The sequence below is a fragment of the Manis javanica genome, chromosome 14, assembly GCF_040802235.1.
Source record: "Manis javanica isolate MJ-LG chromosome 14, MJ_LKY, whole genome shotgun sequence".
In the NCBI taxonomy this organism is placed as follows: Eukaryota; Metazoa; Chordata; class Mammalia; order Pholidota; family Manidae; genus Manis; species Manis javanica.
The window spans coordinates 44,177,308-44,195,178 of NC_133169.1; the positions used below are offsets into that span (position 1 = coordinate 44,177,308).

The following is a 17,871-nucleotide window of genomic DNA, read 5'->3' on the forward strand; positions in this document are numbered from 1 at the left end:
CTTTGTGGTCTGAAAAATTGGTTGGTAGAATTTCAATATTTTGCATTTTTCTGAGGCTCTTTTTGTGACCTAGTATGTGGTCTATTCTGGAGAATGTTCCATGTGCACTTGAGAAGAATGTATATCCTGTTGCTTTTGGATGTAGAGTTCTATAGATGTCTGTTAGGTCCTTCTGTTCTAGTATGTTGTTCAATGCCTGTGTGTCCATACGTATTTTCTGCCCAGTGGATCTATCCTTTGGGGTGAGTGGTGTGTTGAAGTCTCCTAAGATGAATGCATTGCAATCTATTTCCCTCTTTAGTTCTCTTAGTATTTGTTTCACAAATGCTGGAGCTCCTGTGTTGAGTGCATATATAGTTAGAATGGTTAGATCCTCTTGTTGGACTGAGCCCTTTATCATTATGTAGTGTCCTTCTTTATCTCTTGTTACTTTCTTTGTTTTGAAGTCTATTTTGTCTGATATTAGTACTGCAACCCCTGCTTTCTTTTCACTGTTGTTTGCCTGAAATATGTTTTTCCATCCTTTGACTTTTAGTCTGTGCTTGTCTTTGGGTTTGAGGTGAGTTTCTTGTAAGCAGCATATAGATGGGTCTAGCTTTTTTATTCATTCTATTACTCTGTGTCTTTTGATTGGTGCATTAAGTCCATTTACATTTAGGGTGACTATTGAGAGATATGTACTTATTGACATTGCAGGCTTTAGATTCGTGGTTACCAAAGGTTCAAGGTTAGCATCTTTAGTATCTTACTGCCTAACTTAGCTCACTTATTGAGCTGTTATATACACTGTCTGGAGATTTTTTTCTTCTCTCCCTTCTTATTCCTCCTCCTCCATTCTTCATATGTTGTATGTTTTGTTCTGTGCTCTTTTTAGGAGTGCTCCCATCTAGAGTACTCCCTGTAAGATGCCCTGTAGAGGTGGTTTGTGGGAAGAAAATTCCCTCAGCTTTTGCATGTCTGGGAATTGTTTAATCCTGCCATCATATTTAAATGATAGTCGTGCTGGATACAGTATCCTTGGTTCAAGGCCCTTCTGTTTCATTGCATTAAATATATCATGCCATTCTCTTCTGGCCTGTAGGGTTTCTGTCGAGAAGTCTGATGTTAGCCTGATGGGTTTTCCTTTATAGGTGACCTTTTTCTCTCTAGCTGCCTTTAAAAGTCTTTCCTTGTCCTTTATCCTTGCCATTTTAATTATTATGTGTCTTGGTGTTGTCCTCATTGGATCCTTTCTTTTGGGATTTCTGTGTATTTCTGTGGTCTGTTCGATTATTTTCTCCCCCATTTTGGGGTCGTTTTCAGCAATTATTTTTTCAAAGAGACTTTCTATCCCTTTTCCTCTTTCTTCTTCTTCTGGTACCCCTATAATACAAATATTATTCCTTTTGGATTGGTCACATAATTCTCTTAGTGTTGTTTCGTTCCTGGAGATCCTTTTATCTCTCTCTATGTCAGCTTGTACACGTTCCTGTTCTCTGGTTTCTATTCTTTCAATGGCCTCTTGCATCTTATCCATTCTGCTTATAAATCCTTCCAGGGATTGTTTCACTTCTGTGATCTCCTTCCTGACATCTGTGATCTCCCTCTGGGCTTCATCCCATTGCTCTTGCATTTTTCTCTGCATCTCATCCCGTTGCTCTTGCATTTTTCTCTGCATCTTTGTCAGCATGTTCATGATTTTTATTTTGAATTCTTTTTCAGGAGGACTGGTTAGGTCTGTCTCCTTCTCAGGTGTTGTCTCTGTAATCTTTGTCTGCCTGTAGTTTTGCCTTTTCATGGTGATAAACATAGTTTGCAGAGCTGGTACGAGTGACCGCTGGAAGAGCTTTCCTTCTTGTTGGTTTGTGGCCTTCCTCTCCTGGGACAATAGCAACCTCTAGTGGCTTATGCTTGGCAGCTGTGTGCAGATAGGGCTTCTGCTACCTGCCTGGTTGCTATGGAGTTTATCTCTGCTGTTGCTTTGGGCATGGCCTGGCTGGGGCTGCTCCTCCTAAATGGTGGAGCCCCGCTCGAAGGGGAGCTGCCGGGAGGCTATTTGTCTCTGTAATGCGCCTCTGCGCTCCCTGTTGCCCAGGGGATTAGAGTGCCCAGAGATCCCCAGATTCACTGCCTCTGTGGTAAGTGTCCTGTCCTGCCCCTTTAAGACTTCCAAAAAGCACTCTCCAAACCAAAACAACAACAGCAGCAACGAAAGAGGAAAAAAAAAAAAAAGGAAAAAACGCGATTTTCTTTGTTCTCAGGTGCTGGTCTCAGGCACCTGCTCACCGGTCTTGCTGTCTTGTTTCCCTAGAATTGGGGTCCTTGTCCCCTTAAGGCTTCCAAAAAGCACTCACCAAAAAAAAAGCTAAAAACGTGTGATTTTCTTTGTCCTCGGGAGCTGGTATCAGGTACCTGCTCACCGGTCTTACTGCCCTTTTTCCCTGGTATTGGGGTCCCTGTCCCTTAAAGGCCTCCAAAAAGCACTCGCCAAAAAAAAAAGAAAAAAAATGCTCCGGTTTCTTTCCACCCACGGGGAGCTGGGGGGAGGGGCACTCGGATCCCGCCGGTCTGGGCTTGTATCTTACCCTCTTCGTGAGGTGCTGGGTTCTCGCAGGTGTGGATGTGGTTTGGACGTTGTCCTGTGTCCTCTGGTCTCTATTTTAGGAAGTTGTCTTTGTTATATTTTCATAATTCTATGTGGTTTTGGGAGGAGAGTTCCTCTGCTCTACTCATGCCACCATCCTGGCTCCACCCCCATCCCCTTTTCTTTTTTATTACAAAATACACATTCATCAGAGAAAATTTGAAAATCAAAAAAGCACGAAAAAGAAAATAAAAATCATTTCAAATCCAGGACCTGGTGAAATCCCCATATCTACTCCATTCGTATCCCAGTATAAGTGCATAGGTGGGATTGGCTCTACCACCTTAGGTTACCCACCATACTTGGGTGACCTAAGGCCATCAGAATGAGTTCACACCCACACTCACACTGTCCCACCAATGCAATGAGTTCCCTTATAATCAGTCAGTGCCTGGCATGCTTCTGGTCAGTGGTTGGTTCAAGATTGGGCACATGACCTATGTGGTCCAGTTTTCAAGAAATCCTCTTCTGCATGTTAGAAGAGATATTATCTTTCATCACCACCCCCTGCCCCCTAAGCATACAGACATAAGTGTAGAGGGAAAGCATTTATCCCAGAGGTGCTGGGAGCTATGTGAAAGTCAAGCTGATATTCAGCCACATGATGCCACAGAGCTGCTGATTCCATTCTGGTGGTCCTCTCCACCAGGACCGGATCTCAGCTCCAACTCAACATTACTGTCCCCTGGAAACCTGATCCTGCCCCCTGAATCCTTGGCACTAGATGAACAGATGAGTCAACCACAGTTATGCACCCATGGTTACTGCTTTCTGCATCTGAGACCCTATTTGGGATATTCTCAAAGTGCTGAATTCTGCCAAACAGAAATCCGTGCTTGTCCCTGGGATCTACCTGCCTTGGAGAATCACTATATTGTTAAGTCTATTTCCATCTTCCTTCCCCTGCCACATCTGAAATATTATGGTGCTAGCATGCCTACAGCCTGAACTTGCTGAGTACGTATCACATTCTGATACCGTGCAGCTCTTGCCACAAATGTATTATTTTGTCCCTCTCTCCAGGTAGTCTGGGTTACCAGGGAAACAGACGCCAAGACCACATTAACTCTGCAAGTGTGTATTAGGGAAAAGCCTGGGAGAGAATAGGAGGAGGGAGCCAGAGAAGGCTGGGGAAGTCATCAAGCACAATGCACGTCTGACCTAGAGTGAAGGGAAGAGGGAGAGAAGGTGGGTGGAAGCAGTTCAGACTGCCTCATCGTCTAAGGAGGCCTGGGAAATCACTGGGGAGTCCTTAAGCTGAGGTTTCAGTCAGAGGCATCTCTTGTCTCCAAGAATGAGTGTGCCTTGGATCCCACATGAGCAGCCAGTGGATGCTGCTGCCTCCCGCTGTCAGGGATGTCACGGCCCAGTGGCGTGCTCCTCAAGGCACTCGGGCGTCTGCGGTGAGAGCTCTGATGGCTACCATTTAGTGTCACATTGTTTGAATGTAAAATTGTTAAAGTGTTCTTTTTTATTGTGCCTTTTCATTCTTATGTAATGACTATTATGATTAATAATTTATGCATTGACTTCTATTATATTTGAATATCATTTATAATTTCCCTATAATTTAGTAGTGTCTTAGCTCATCTTCTATTTTTAAACTGTATAAGTTGACTTTGCTTTTAAATACAGAGGGACACTTTGATTTTGGGGTGAATTTCATCATTTCGAGAATGGCTAAAATCCACATAATCGAATCTTCTTTCCCCCTCCTATACATCTTAATCTCATTTGCTTTAATAATTATGCCTTTTTATATGTAGATATTTACATGTATTACAATGGGATGAAGATAGCTTTATGTGATGCACTTTAAATAACTCCCAGTGGGTGGACTAACAAAGACATTCTTACCTTTATTTACTAAACACTGAAAATAGAAACTTTGGACACCTTTCTCTGAGATGAAGCTTTGTAAGAATTGTTCCATGTCTAAATGTGTGTTCTGTTCATTCTTTTATTTTTTTAATCTCATATATAGTTTCAAGTAAGGAATTATACTGATTTCGACATTCAACTAGTTGCTATCAAAGTTTTCAATTAAGTCTTTTTAATATGATTTTTGCACATAGTAAGCTGCTAATAGTAATTTTAAAATGATACTCAGAGGTGAGATATGTGGCCACAAAATCTCTCTCTGGTGTTTGAACCTGTGAAAAATCATTCTACTTTTTTTTCCCTCATAATCGATCACTCAACCAGAAAAATATGATCTTTGGAGGAATAGAAACTCTTTAACAACTTGTAAACAAAGTTCAGGATTTTAGGATTTATGTTCTAAAGGTTGTAGGCACCCTAATATGTAATCTTTTGAATGTTATCAGCTCTTTCAGATTGCTAGGTCATCATTACAGCCATTGACAAGAAGGTGAAAGCAAATCATTTTGTCTGTTTGCTCACCCTTTTTTTCTGTTATTAGCCAGTATGTTTTTGGTCATAAAGGGCAGAAACCCAAACTAAACTAACTTAGTTGGAAAGGAGAATTGTTCTCCCAGGTACCCACAGGAAAGGAAGCGGGGCGGTGGCGTAGCTGGGCCATTGTACTCTGCAGCCCTCCTCACAGATTCTTTCTAATAGTGGCTCCGTGATCCTCTGCACCTGGGCTCCTCCCAGTGGGTGGCGGCAGCTCCAGGAAGGTGCGTTCCTTAATTCCCACCATCCAGGAGGGAATGCCTCCTTCTCCTCCAAACCCAGTTTGAAAAATGCCAAGAAAGAGCTGGGATGGGTCTTGGGTAGATCAGGTAGAAACCTGCATCGTCAGTCATAACTGTGGGGAGATGGTGGTGTTTAAACAGTTGGCTCAGCTTGGGTTACATGCTGGCCTTTATTTAGGCCTTTCATTTGTGGTCAGGAGCATCGAATTGGAAAGAAAATTACATATTCTTTAAGCCAAAAGTTTGCAAAGGAGAAAGAAGCATTTCCCAACAGAGGGGGAAGCTGCCCCAGAGAACAGAGGGAGGAGTTTTAGGAGACAAAACAATCCATATTCATTATACTGACTTTTGCTGATTTGAAACCACCTACCTATTCAAGAATTTCCTTTAAATCCAAGAAAGATTATTATACACCATTCTTGTATTCAGTCATTTTTATTTCTTTATTTTAATTCAAGTATAGTTTGGGCTGGCCTAACCTACCAACTGAATTTTTCAGAGTTAACGACAATATTCTTCTTTATTAATATTTTTTAAATAATTTTTGAAACTTCAAATTATATAGCTATATGTAAAATAAAATGTGAAAATGTCTGGCCTTTGACCATTACCCCAAATCCCCACTCAGCTGATATAACAATCTGGTATACATCTTTCTAACCCTTTTTCCACTCATATCCTACCACATGGGAGTTTACACATACGTGCATATACACAAATAGAGAGAAAATTTTAAACAAACTACATAGTGCTATTTGTGATACTCTGCAACTTGCTTTTTAATTTAAAGTACTCAATTTTATACATCTATATATAGTATTTCCTCCTATTTAATGACTACATAGTATTTCATTTGTGGATATAATATGATTTGTTTCATCAGTCCCTTTTTAGTGGGCATTTAAATTGCTTCTCATTTGATTATTTCAAAGCAAAGGATATGCATATTTCCAACAAGGGTATACATTCCCTTGTGCATATGTCTGTGCACCTATGTTTAAGTATACCTTGAAGAACAATTCCTAGAAGTGGATAGCTGGGTCAAAGTGTATGCAAGCAATATTCTGAATTGTACCATTATTGTATGATCTAACCTCTCTTAGATCAATGACTGCTACGGTTCTTCTCATTTCTTTACTAATAGATATTTTCCATTCTTCACATTTTGATCATGATTTTTGAAGTCATTTCCTTACAGATAAGTTAGAAACTTCTTCTGGGCTCTGATGTATTATAAAATTGTTTTATTGTACTAGAGTATTTTTGCATATCTATGTCAGTTTTAGATATTCATGTTTTCATTTGTTGAGGCTTTGTGTCGGAATTTTACTGTGTTTATCAGAAAAAGAAATCCCTTACCAGTTATTCTGCCATTTTGATGGTGCTTCAGTTAAGCATTTTTAAAAATATATCCCAAAACACTACTTATCTGAAATATATTATTTTATATGCCAGAGAGTCTAAGTTTTAAACTCTTCATCATCAAAAGTTTTTCAATTTTAATTTAAACATTAGGGATGAAAACAGTCTTGAGAGAGCTCCCAAGCATACCTGAATGTGACTTTGGTCCCTCAAGATAACCTCTGGGCTGTCACAATCATACAGAAATGATCTCTGAAAAGATTTGCTCTTGCCCTAATGAATCCATGTGTTACTGTCTGAGGTCCTTGGATTGGCTTTGTAGGATTTTTCCTCTCTGACATGCCTCTCACATTGTGAGCTAAAACACTGCTCAGTACTTTCGGTAGGCCCTTCCCCTTCCTATCTACTTTCTATGAACAAATCATTTTATCAAGCTTGATGTAATTGTCTCCAATAAACAAATAAAATAAATAGATTAAAGGAAGCCTGAGTGAGTGAGGTATCTAAACTTTATTTTGTACATGGACTTTGGGATATCTGTTTTGCCTGCTGGATGGTTTATTTTGCTTTTTCTTGATCTTAGCCAGATTCTAGAGCTTGAAGTTAGGGAGTGAGATCCCCCCCACTTTATTCTTCCATCTCAGGATTGCTATGGCTATTCGAGGTCTTTGGTGTTTACATATGAATTTTTGAATCATTTGTTCCGGTTCATTGAAGAATACTGTTGGTAATTTGATAGGGATTGCATCAAATCTATATATTGCTTTGGGCAGGATGGTCATTTTGACAATATTAATTCTTCCTAGCCAGCAGCATGGGATGGGTTTCCATTTGTTAGTGTCCCCTTTAATTTCTCTTAAGAGTGACTTGTAGTTTTCAGAGTACAGGTCATTCACATCTTTGGTTAGATTTATTCCTAGGTATTTTATTCTTTTTGATGCAATTGTGAATGGAATTGTTTTCCTGATTTCTCTTTCTATTGGTTCATTGTTAGTGTACAGGAAAGCTACAGATTTCGGTGTTTAAATTTTGTATCCTGCAACTTTGCTGTATTCCGATATCAATTCTAGTACTTTTGTGGTTGAGTCTTTAAGATTTTTTATGCACTATATCATGTCATCTACAAATAGTGACAGCTTAAGTTATTATTTACCAATCTGGATTCCTTGTAATTCTTTGTTTTGTCTGATTGCTGTGGCTAGGACCTCCAGTATTATGTTAAAAAACAGTGAGGAGAGTGGGCATCCTTGTCTAGTTCCCTATCTCAGAGGAAAAGTTTTCAGCTTTTCGCTGTTTAGTATAATATTGGCTGTGGGTTTATGATATATGGCCTTTATTATTTTGAGGTACTTGCCCTCTATTCCCATTTTACTGAAAGTTTTTATCATGAATGGATGTTGAATTTTGTCAAATGCTTTTTCAGCATCTATGGAGATGATCATGTGGTTTTTGTCTTTCTTTTTGTTAATGTGGTGGACGGTGTTGATGGATTTTTGAATGTTGTTCCATTCTTGCATCCCTGGGATGAATTCCACTTGGTCATGGTGTATGATCCTTTTAATATACTTTCGAATTTGGTTTGCTAATATTTTGTTGAGTATTTTTGCATCTACATTCATCAGGGTTATTGGTCTCTAATTTTCTTTTTTGTTGGGGTCTTTGCTTGGCTTTGGTGTTAGGGTGATATTGGCTTCATAGAATGAGTTTGGGAGTATTCCCTCCTCTTCTATTTTTTTGGAAAACTTTAAGGATAATGGGTATTATGTCTTCTCTGTGTGTCTGATAAAATTCCCATGTAAATCCATCCAGCCCATGGGTTTTGTTCTTGGGTAGATTTTGAATACTGTTTCAATTTCTTTGCTGATAATTGGTTTGTTTAACTTTTGTGTTTATTCCTTGGTCAGTCTTGGAAGGTTGTATTTTTCTAGGAAGTTGTCCATTTCTTCTACGTTTTCCAGCTTGTTGGCATATAGGTTTTCATAGCAGTCTTTAATAATTCTTTGTATTTCTGTCGATTCTGTCGTGATTTTTCTGTTCTCATTTCTGATGCTGTTTATTTGTGTTGATTCTCTTTTTCTCTTAATAAGTTTGGCTAGAGGCTTATCTATTTTGTTTATTGTCTCAAAGAAACAGTTTTTGGTTTCATTGATTTTTGTATTGATTTATTCTTATCAATTTTGTTTATTTCTTCTCTGATCTTTATTGTGTCTCTCCTGCTGACTTTAGGCCTCGTTTGTTCTTCTTTTTCGAATTTCGATCATTGTGATGTTAGACTATTCATTTGGGATTGTTCTTCCTTCTTTAAGTGTGCCTGGATCAGTATATACTTTCCTCTTAGGACTGCTTTGGCTGCTTCCTACAGAAGTTGGGGCTTTGTGTTATTGTTGTCATTTGTTTCTATACATTCCTTGATCTCTATTTTAATTTGTTCGTTGATCCATGATTATTTAGGAGCATGTTGTTAAGCCTATATGTGTTTGTGAGCGTTTTTGTTTTCTTTGTAGAATTTATTTCTAGTTTTATACCTTTGTGGTCTGAAAAATTGGTTGGTAGAATTTCAATATTTTGCATTTTTCTGAGGCTCCTTTTGTGGGCTGGTATGTGGTCTATTCTGGAGAATGTTCCATGTGCACTTGAGAAGAATGTATATCCTGTTGATTTTGGATGTAGAGTTCTATAGATGTCTATTAGGTCCATCTGCTCTACTGTGTCCTTACTTATTTTCTGCCCAGTGGATCTATCCTTGGGGGTGAGTGGTGTGTTGAAGTCTCCTAAAATGAATGCATTACAGTCTATTTTCCCCTTTAGTTCTGTTAGTATTTGTTTCACATATGCTGGTGCTCCTGTGTTGGGTGCATATATACTTAGAATGGTTATATCCTCTTGTTGGATTGAGCCCTTTATCATTATGTAGTGTCCTTCTTTATCTCTTGTTACTTTCTTTGTTTTGAAGTCTGTTTTGTCTGATATTTGTACTGCAACCCCTGCTTTCTTCTTGCTGTTGTTTGCCTGAAATATATTTTTCCATCCCTTGACTTTTAGTCCGTGCATGTCTTTGGGTTTGAGGTGAGTTTCTTGTAAGCAGCATATAGATGGATCTTGCTTTTTTTATCCATTCTATTACTCTTTGTCTTTTGATTGGTGCATTCAGTTCATTTACATTTAGGGTGACTACTGAAAGATGTGTACTTATTGCCATTGCAGGCTTTAAATTCATGGTTACCAAAGGTTCAAGGTTAGCCTCTTTAGTATCTTACTGCCTAACTTAGTTCGCTTATTGAGCTATTATATACACTGTCTGTAGATTCTTTTCTTCTCTCCCTTCTTATTCCTCCTTCTCCATTCTTCATTTGTTGGTTTTTTTGTTCTGTGCTCTTTCTAGGAGTGCTCCCATCTAGAGCATCCCCTGTAAGATGCCCTGTAGAGGTGGTTTGTGGGAAGCAAATTCCCTCAGCTTTTGCTTGTCTGGGAATTGTTTAATCCCACCATCATATTTAAATGATAGTCATGCTGGATGCAGTATGCTTAGTTCAAGGTCCTTCTGTTTCATTGCATTAAATATATCATGCCATTCTCTTCTGACCTGTAAGGTTTCTGTCGAGAAGTCTGATGATAGCCTGATGGGTTTTCCTTTAGAAGTGACCTTTTTCTCTCTAGCTGCCCTTAAAAGTCTTTCCTTGTCCTTGATCTTTGCCATTTTAATTATTATGTGTCTTAGTGTTGTCCTCCTTGGATCCTTTCTGTTGGGGGTTCTGTGTATTTCCATGGTCTGTTCGATTATTTCCTCCCACAGTTTGGGGATGTTTTCACCAATTATTTCTTCCAAGATACTTTCCATCCCGTTTCCTCTCTCTTCTTCTTCTGGTACCCCTATAAAATGGGTAATATTCCTTTTGAATTGGTCACACAGTTCTCTTAATATTGTTTCATTCCTGTAGATACTTTTATCTGTCTCTATGTCAGCTTCTATGCGTTCCTGTTCTCTGGTTTCAATTCCATCAATGGACTCTTGCATCTTATCCATTTTGCTTATAAATCCTTCCAGAGTTTGTTTCATTTCTGTAGTCTCCTTTGTGGCATCTGTGATCTCCCTATGGACTTCATTCTATTTCTCTTGCGTATTTCTCTGCATCTCCATCAGCATGTTTATGATTTTTATTTTGAATTCTTTTTCAGGAAGACTGATTAGGTCTGTCTCCTCTGGTGTCTCTGTGATCTTGGTTTGCCTGTAATTTTGTCTTTTCATGGTGATAGGAATAGTTTGTAGAGCTGGGTTGAGTGATGGCTGGAAGAATTTCCCTTCTTGTTGGTTTGTGGCCTTCCTCTCCTGGAATAATAGCGACCTCTAGTGGCATGTGCTGGGTATCTGCACACAAACAGGGCTTCTGCTTCCTTCCTGGCTGCGATGGAGTTTATCTCTGCTGTTGCTGTGGGCATGGCCTGGGTCAGGCTGCTGCTCCAAAGTGGTGGAATCACGTTGGAGGGCGAGCAGCCGAGAGGCTATTTATCTCTGTAAGGGGCCTCCATGCTCCCTGCAGCCCATGGGGTTAGAGTGCCAGAGATTCCCATATTCCCTATCTCTGGACTAAGTGTCCCACCCTGCCCCTTTAAGACTTCCAAAATGCACCTGCCTAAACAAATCAACGACCACAAAAAAAAAAAAAATGGCCACTCGTTTTTCTTTATTCTCTGTCACCAGCCTCAGGCACCCGCTCACCGGTCTTGCTGCCCTGTTTCCTTAGTATTGGGGTCCCTATCCCTTTAAGATTTCCAAAAACCTCTCACCAAAACAAAACAACAACAACAAAAAACAAACAAACAAACAAACAAACAAACAAAAACATGGCCGCTTGCTTTTCTTTTGTCCTCCGGCACTGACCTCCTGTACCCGCTCACCATTCTTGCTGCCCTGTTTCCCTACTATCCAGGGCCCCGTGCATGCACTGTGTCTGCGCTCTGGTTCGGATGTCTGGGGCTGGGTGTTTGTCAGTCCTGGGCTCCTTCTCTCTCCATCTCTGACTCCTCTCCTCTCGCCAGGAGCTGGGGGGAGGGGGCTTGTATCTTACCCCCTTTGTGAGGTGCTGGGTTCTCGCAGGTGTGGATGTGGTCTGAATGTTGTCCTGTGTCTTCTGGTCTTTATTCTAGGAAGAGTTGTCTTTGTTACATTTTCATAGATATATGTGGTTTTGAGAGGAGATTTCTGCTGCTCTACTCACTCTGCCATCTTGGCTCCACCTCCTAGAAACTTTAAGTTTTATTTTAAATTTGGGGTGAATCTTGGGGATGAAATTGCAGCATAAAGAATATAGTCAGTAGTTCTGTAATATCCTTCTATGTTGACAGATAGTAACTACACGAGTTGGGGTGAGCATTTAATAATACATATAACTGTGGACTCATTGAATTGTATGCTTAAATCCTATATAATATTATATATTAGCTATACTCTTAAAAATTTTATTTAAAAATCCTATGGTGAGTCAATCTCACCCCTAGAACATATTTTATTACACTGGAGAGATACCAGGATTAGATAAGGAGATCTATAATGAAATATCAAGAGGTGATTACAGCCTTTCACTTGGGTAAAGAATGCACCCCTGGTAAGGGGGATGGACTCTGGCTGACCAGCCCTCCCATGCCCAAGGCAGACCCAGTAGACTCAGGTTAATGACTAACCTGGGGACTCCTCCTGTGGGATGCTGAAACCCATTGTTAATGAACAGTTTCCTTAGGCCTAGTCCCACCTCCATATGCAAGTATTTAAGAAGTCTGCCATTTCACAGTTGCTTTATGAAGGCTTGGAGTCAGCTGCTCTGAGGTAGTATCTTAGATTTTTGTGGAAACCAGATAAAATATCCCCAAACACTTGGATTTTTTCTTTAGGCATCACTCTGTGACCATTAGAAAGTCTATTCAAGATCGAGAAGGATAAATGTGTGCATTCACTCTTTATAGCAGCCATATTATTGAAAAAGGGGTACTTTAACTTAAAATATGAGACACTAATGGAATCTAGTAACTGTTTAGAACAGCATGGCTTAATTTACTAAAGAGGAAAAGGATTTGTAAGAGCCGATTGGTTGGAAAAGACTACTTAGTATTTATTATGAGGAGTGTTCAGACAAAAATGGGTAAATGACAAGGTGTATATTACTAAAGGAAACCATGGGTTTCTCTCTGAATATTTTTAAGTAAAGGATTGCCCTCCTGGTGCGCAGTTGGGGGTGGTTGAAGGTTGTTTTTGCATGTTGGAGAAATGAAGATAAGCTGAGAACACAGAGGAGAGGTTCAGGAAAACGTTCATTACACTCCCAGGTCCTAGAGACCAGGTACAACACAGATGGCAGGGCCGAGTGGGAGAATCACTGGGTGGTCAGAGGCAGAGTGCCGAGAAAGTAGGAGCCCACAGCCTTCACTGGAGTTTCCTCTGGGAAAATAAGTCAGGACACCGGGAACAGGTAGAGACTGACTTGGTTTAAACAATTTAGTTGGGCTTCAGTGTGACATCTGGTTGCCTGGTACCAATTTCTGGGATGATGAAGGCAGATGATTAATTAATCATTAATCTGGGATGATGAATCGTGTCTCCAGGGTTCCTCACGAGGCAGAGGAGGCTTGGCTCTGGTCTGGTCAGTCTGCTTATCACAGACATGCGTCCAGCTTGGACCTCCACTGCTCCAGGGGCCTGGCCAGCCCCGGGAGGAGCAGCCTCTCCATAGTTTTCAAGGCCTTCAAAGATGTCAAAGTACCATAATGTTCAGAAAATGTGAAATATATACATACAGGGTACCAGAAGGGGTGTTTCAGGAGCTCTCCTCCTTGGAAAACCCTCTTCCTGGTAGAATATTGCCTCATCTCCTTTGGTGTTCTCCTCTTAAAAGATGTCGTGAGGGTCACAAACTGCGTGACTTTCATGAATTCTCTCAGGGCAACAGAAGGCACGTTGCCTTGAAGAGCGCAGCTTGTACCCCGCACAGTGCCCTTCTGTGCTCCCCTTATTTCTTCCTACTCTCCACATGGCAGAGCACAGGCAGCGCCAACACCTTTATGAATCTCACCCACACCTTCCCAGGGCAGAGCCCCAGAGCTTGCTCACGGCACCCCCGACATGCTGCACCTTCCCTCACGCCCGTGTCCCCCCGTGGGGGGGATGGGTTTCCAGCCTGCCTGGGTGCAGGATATGCTCTGCCTTGAGCAGCAGAAAGAACGTCATCTGAAGTCACGCAGACAAAATTCTCTTCTTCTGTTTTTCTTCTTAAAAACAAACAAACAAAAATATAACAAAACTCTAGTTGGGAAGGGAAATGGTAAAAAACCTGAGAGCCTTGAGCCGCGGGGTTGAAGGTGATGGGGGAAGGGGGCCACCTGGTGGGGATGGAGGCTGGGATCTCGTAGTGTTAGTAAGACAAATCACAATTTACTTCCAGTGTTATGATTAGAGACTGGGGATTGATGTAAACAGAAGCAAATCGTAAAATATCATTGTGTTCCTAATGTAGTAGATACGGATGGTCATTGCTTGCCTATCGTATCCAATATCTCACAGTACAATAGCAGTTGTGCACTTTGGCCATGGGTCACATAGTTTTTATATATTTGATTCACTGACAAAAGTAAAATATGCTCCTTGGTGCTGATGCCCTTAGTGTGCTACTCCTTCAGCAGGGTCTGTTCCCTATGCTCTCATATCCTATCCCACACACAAACCAGGGTCCAATTCATTTTTTGTTTTGCTTTATTTTTAATGTACCAAGTATATCATTGCTGTAAAAATAAGGAAGCTCATTTAAATAAAATCTTTCCTCTTTCCTTCAGCTTATGTATTCTATTGTGCCAGGATCTACTCCAAGATGGGATCCAGGAGTTAGTAAAATTTTTATTCCTTAAATAAATTTGAGACAATGAGAGTGATTTGCTCTTTTGAATGTTTTGTAGGGTCCAATCTGAGAGTTTATATGCAGTGAAATTCCCTGGCCTATATTTTGATTCAAAAGCAACTTGTTATTTTCTTAATTCAGTGTTCAGATTGTTTGGTCATGTTTTTTGCTATTTCAATTCCTCACCGTATTTTAAAGGGTTGATTAGAAACTGATTCAGCACTGTCCTAAAATGATGTATAAGATTCACTATGTGTGTAGGTAAAAAGAAAAAACTGTCTGTCAGTCAAGATAAAATTAATGCTGACCTACGTGGGTATTTGAATATACAGATAGTTATTGCAGAGACCTGTATACACAATTTTAACTGTAATATCTTATATTCAGCCTCTGTATATGAATCAGAGCTGTGACTGTCACAAGAAAATTTAACACACTAAAGCAGACAGAAGTAGCTGACTTTCACCAGATTTGTTGAGAATTGATATTTGATATCCAGGTAAGGTTTATTAGGTAGCCAGGCCTTTGCTTTTCTCCTCTCCAAGTGATAAGGTGTATCAGTTAATACAAAATTTCATTTTATTTTCCACCTCTGGAATTTTACTTTTTATCTCGAGTATTACTCTTAATCCATTTTTGATGAACACTCAAAAAACAAAAAGGCTCTCTACTGCTCTGATAATTTTTGCTACTCAATAAATGGTGTTTTTTTCCTGCTTGATGCTTTGGAGACTATATATTTGACTGTCATGGAACCAAAACATCCAGGTGTATTGATAGTATTGGTGGCTGATAAATTTTATAAAAATATTTCTTCAGTAATTCTGTCTCTTAAATGGGAAGAGGTATACATTAAAGTATAATTAATAATGCTAACAGTAATAATAAATAGGCAACTCACCCCTCAACATCCCTGAACATATCCAAAAAATGCATGTTTATATGCCTCAAGAATGAAAACTGGAAACTTTGAGAAGTGATCCCATTTAGTTCAAGGGGGTTTTAGTAGTATTATATCTTTTCCCTTAAATATTCAGGAATTTCTTTCTCATATGGGGTTATCTTTACTTATAAATATGAAGAGTAAGGTAACAGGAGAAAAATAAATGGTAAGGAATGGAAAAAAAAACTAGCAATAGATCCCAGGATACAATAATATTTTTATAGGATCAGAATGCCATTCTGGGAAACAGTTTAAGAAACTGTTAACATTTTGGCTGAACAATAATTTAAGAGAAGCCTGGGTTACTACATCATAATAGAAGCCAGTATTAAGTCATAAAATTTCAACCCCCTCCGTGATGTTGACCAGAAGGCCCATCACAGTAATGAACCCAAAGCCCTGCTCAGGAGTAAGTCTGTCTGACTGTGGAAATCCACATTAGAGATCTGTCACCCCAACTCATCCTTGAGGTGAGCTGTACCTGAAACCTCAGCTTTGGCAGCACCTCTGGTCCCCAGCCCACTGCACCCTGACCCTCAATTTGAAGTAACATTTCTTTGTTGATCCTTGATGTTCCCACTATGCACAAAGCTGTTTAACAACAGAAGCCATTTACCTGGATTTATTGGTGCTGTGCTTATTTTCTATCAGTTTATGAGATTGCAAATGTGTGTCACTATGTGTGATCTTAACAATGCAATCATCTTAATGGCAGAGAAAAATTTAAAGTCAAGCAGCCCATTATCAGTGACTTGGGGGCAATATGGAGAGGAAGGTGCCACTATTTACCTCAGGAAGTATTCAGTCTAAATTGATAGGATCATGAAAAGGTAAAGAAGGTGGTTAAGCATAAAAATAAACTCTGGAAGTTGTACTGTATGAGCAACATTTACATTTCTTATCCAGCCTACAGAGCCATAAACCCATAAACAGCCTTTCATAGGTAACAAAACTGAGTTAGTTTACACTTTAATTTATCTGTCCAAAGTCACAGAGACCATTAACATTGAAACCAGGATTCAAAATGATTCTTTCTTTGTCCTTCATTGCTTCTGACATGCCATTTTGGGTGGGTCCTCCTGAAATATTGGATTATGAATTAATCCGCAAACATTCTGCCTTTGGAGCCCTAGGAGCGACCAAGTGAGGCGGGCATATAGGCCGCTCCCCAGAACTCCACTGACTTTACCCTCCTGGGCCTTGTCACCCGTCTTGCATCCCCTGGGCTTGTCTTTGCCGTGGTCTTCTCCATCTTTATCCATAATGGCCAACGCCCTCATGATCCTGCTCATCTGCGTGGACGCTCGCCTGCACACGCTCATGTACTTCTTGCTCAGCCAGCTCTCCACCATGGACATGGTCTATATCTGCATCACCGTCCCCAAGATGCTGCGAGACCTTCTTTTCGAGGAAAAGGTCATCTCCTTCCTGGGCTGTGCGCTTCAGATCTTCCTTTACCTGACCCTGATTGGAGGTGAATTTCTCCTTCTGGGCCTCATGGCCTATGACCGGTATGTGGCTGTGTGCAACCCCCTCAGGTACCCTCTCCTCATGACCCGCAGGATTTGCCTGCTCATTGTGGTGGCCTCCTGGATTGGCGGCTCCCTGGATGGATTCCTACTCACCCCCTTCATCATGAGTTTCCCTTACTATGGATCCCGAGAGATCATTCACTTCTTCTGTGAGATCCCAGCTGTGCTGAAGCTGTCCTGTGTGGACACATCGCTCTATGAGACCATGATGTATGCCTGCTGCGTGCTCATGCTGCTCATCCCTGTATCCGTCATCTCTGACTCCTACATGCGCATCCTGCTCACTGTCCATCGGAAGAGCTCTGCTGAGGGCCGGCGCAAAGCCTTTGCTACCTGCTCTTCCCGTATTATGGTGGTGACCATTTCTATGGGGCAGCCTTCTACACGAATGTGCTTCCCCATTCCCACCACACACCAGAGAAAGACAAGGTTGTGTGGGCCTTCCACACCATCCTCACCCCCATGCTCAACCCACTCATCTACAGTTTGAGGAATAAAGAGGTGGCTGCAGCTCTAAGGAAAGGGCTGGGGAGATGCACCTCCTCCCAGAGAATCAGAGCAGGGGATGCGCCCAGAAAACCCTAGATGGGCTGGTGCAAACATCTCTTATGTTCTGGTCAAAGGCACAGTTATTCCAGAAAATATATCCTTGGTTCTGAAAAACATTCACCATCATTTTAATGATCGTTAATTACCAACAGGTCATCTCAGCATATGCCAACCTGTCTGGATTCACTGAAAAACATCTTTCAGAGACCATTCTCTTCGAGAGACCATCCTCTGCAAACAGTACTATTCATCATCCCAGGCAGGCCAGGTATCCCTATGAAGAGTCTTGAATAAATGTGTTTATGTGTTACACGTGTTCATGTGT

General features: G+C 40.7%; 1 pseudogene; it reads left to right on the plus strand.

Annotated features, from left to right (window-relative positions):
• The first annotated feature begins 3,939 nt into the window (after window positions 1-3,939).
• Window positions 3,940-17,582, plus strand: LOC108383875 (olfactory receptor 2T2-like; annotated as a pseudogene).
• Window positions 17,583-17,871: the final 289 nt, after the last annotated feature.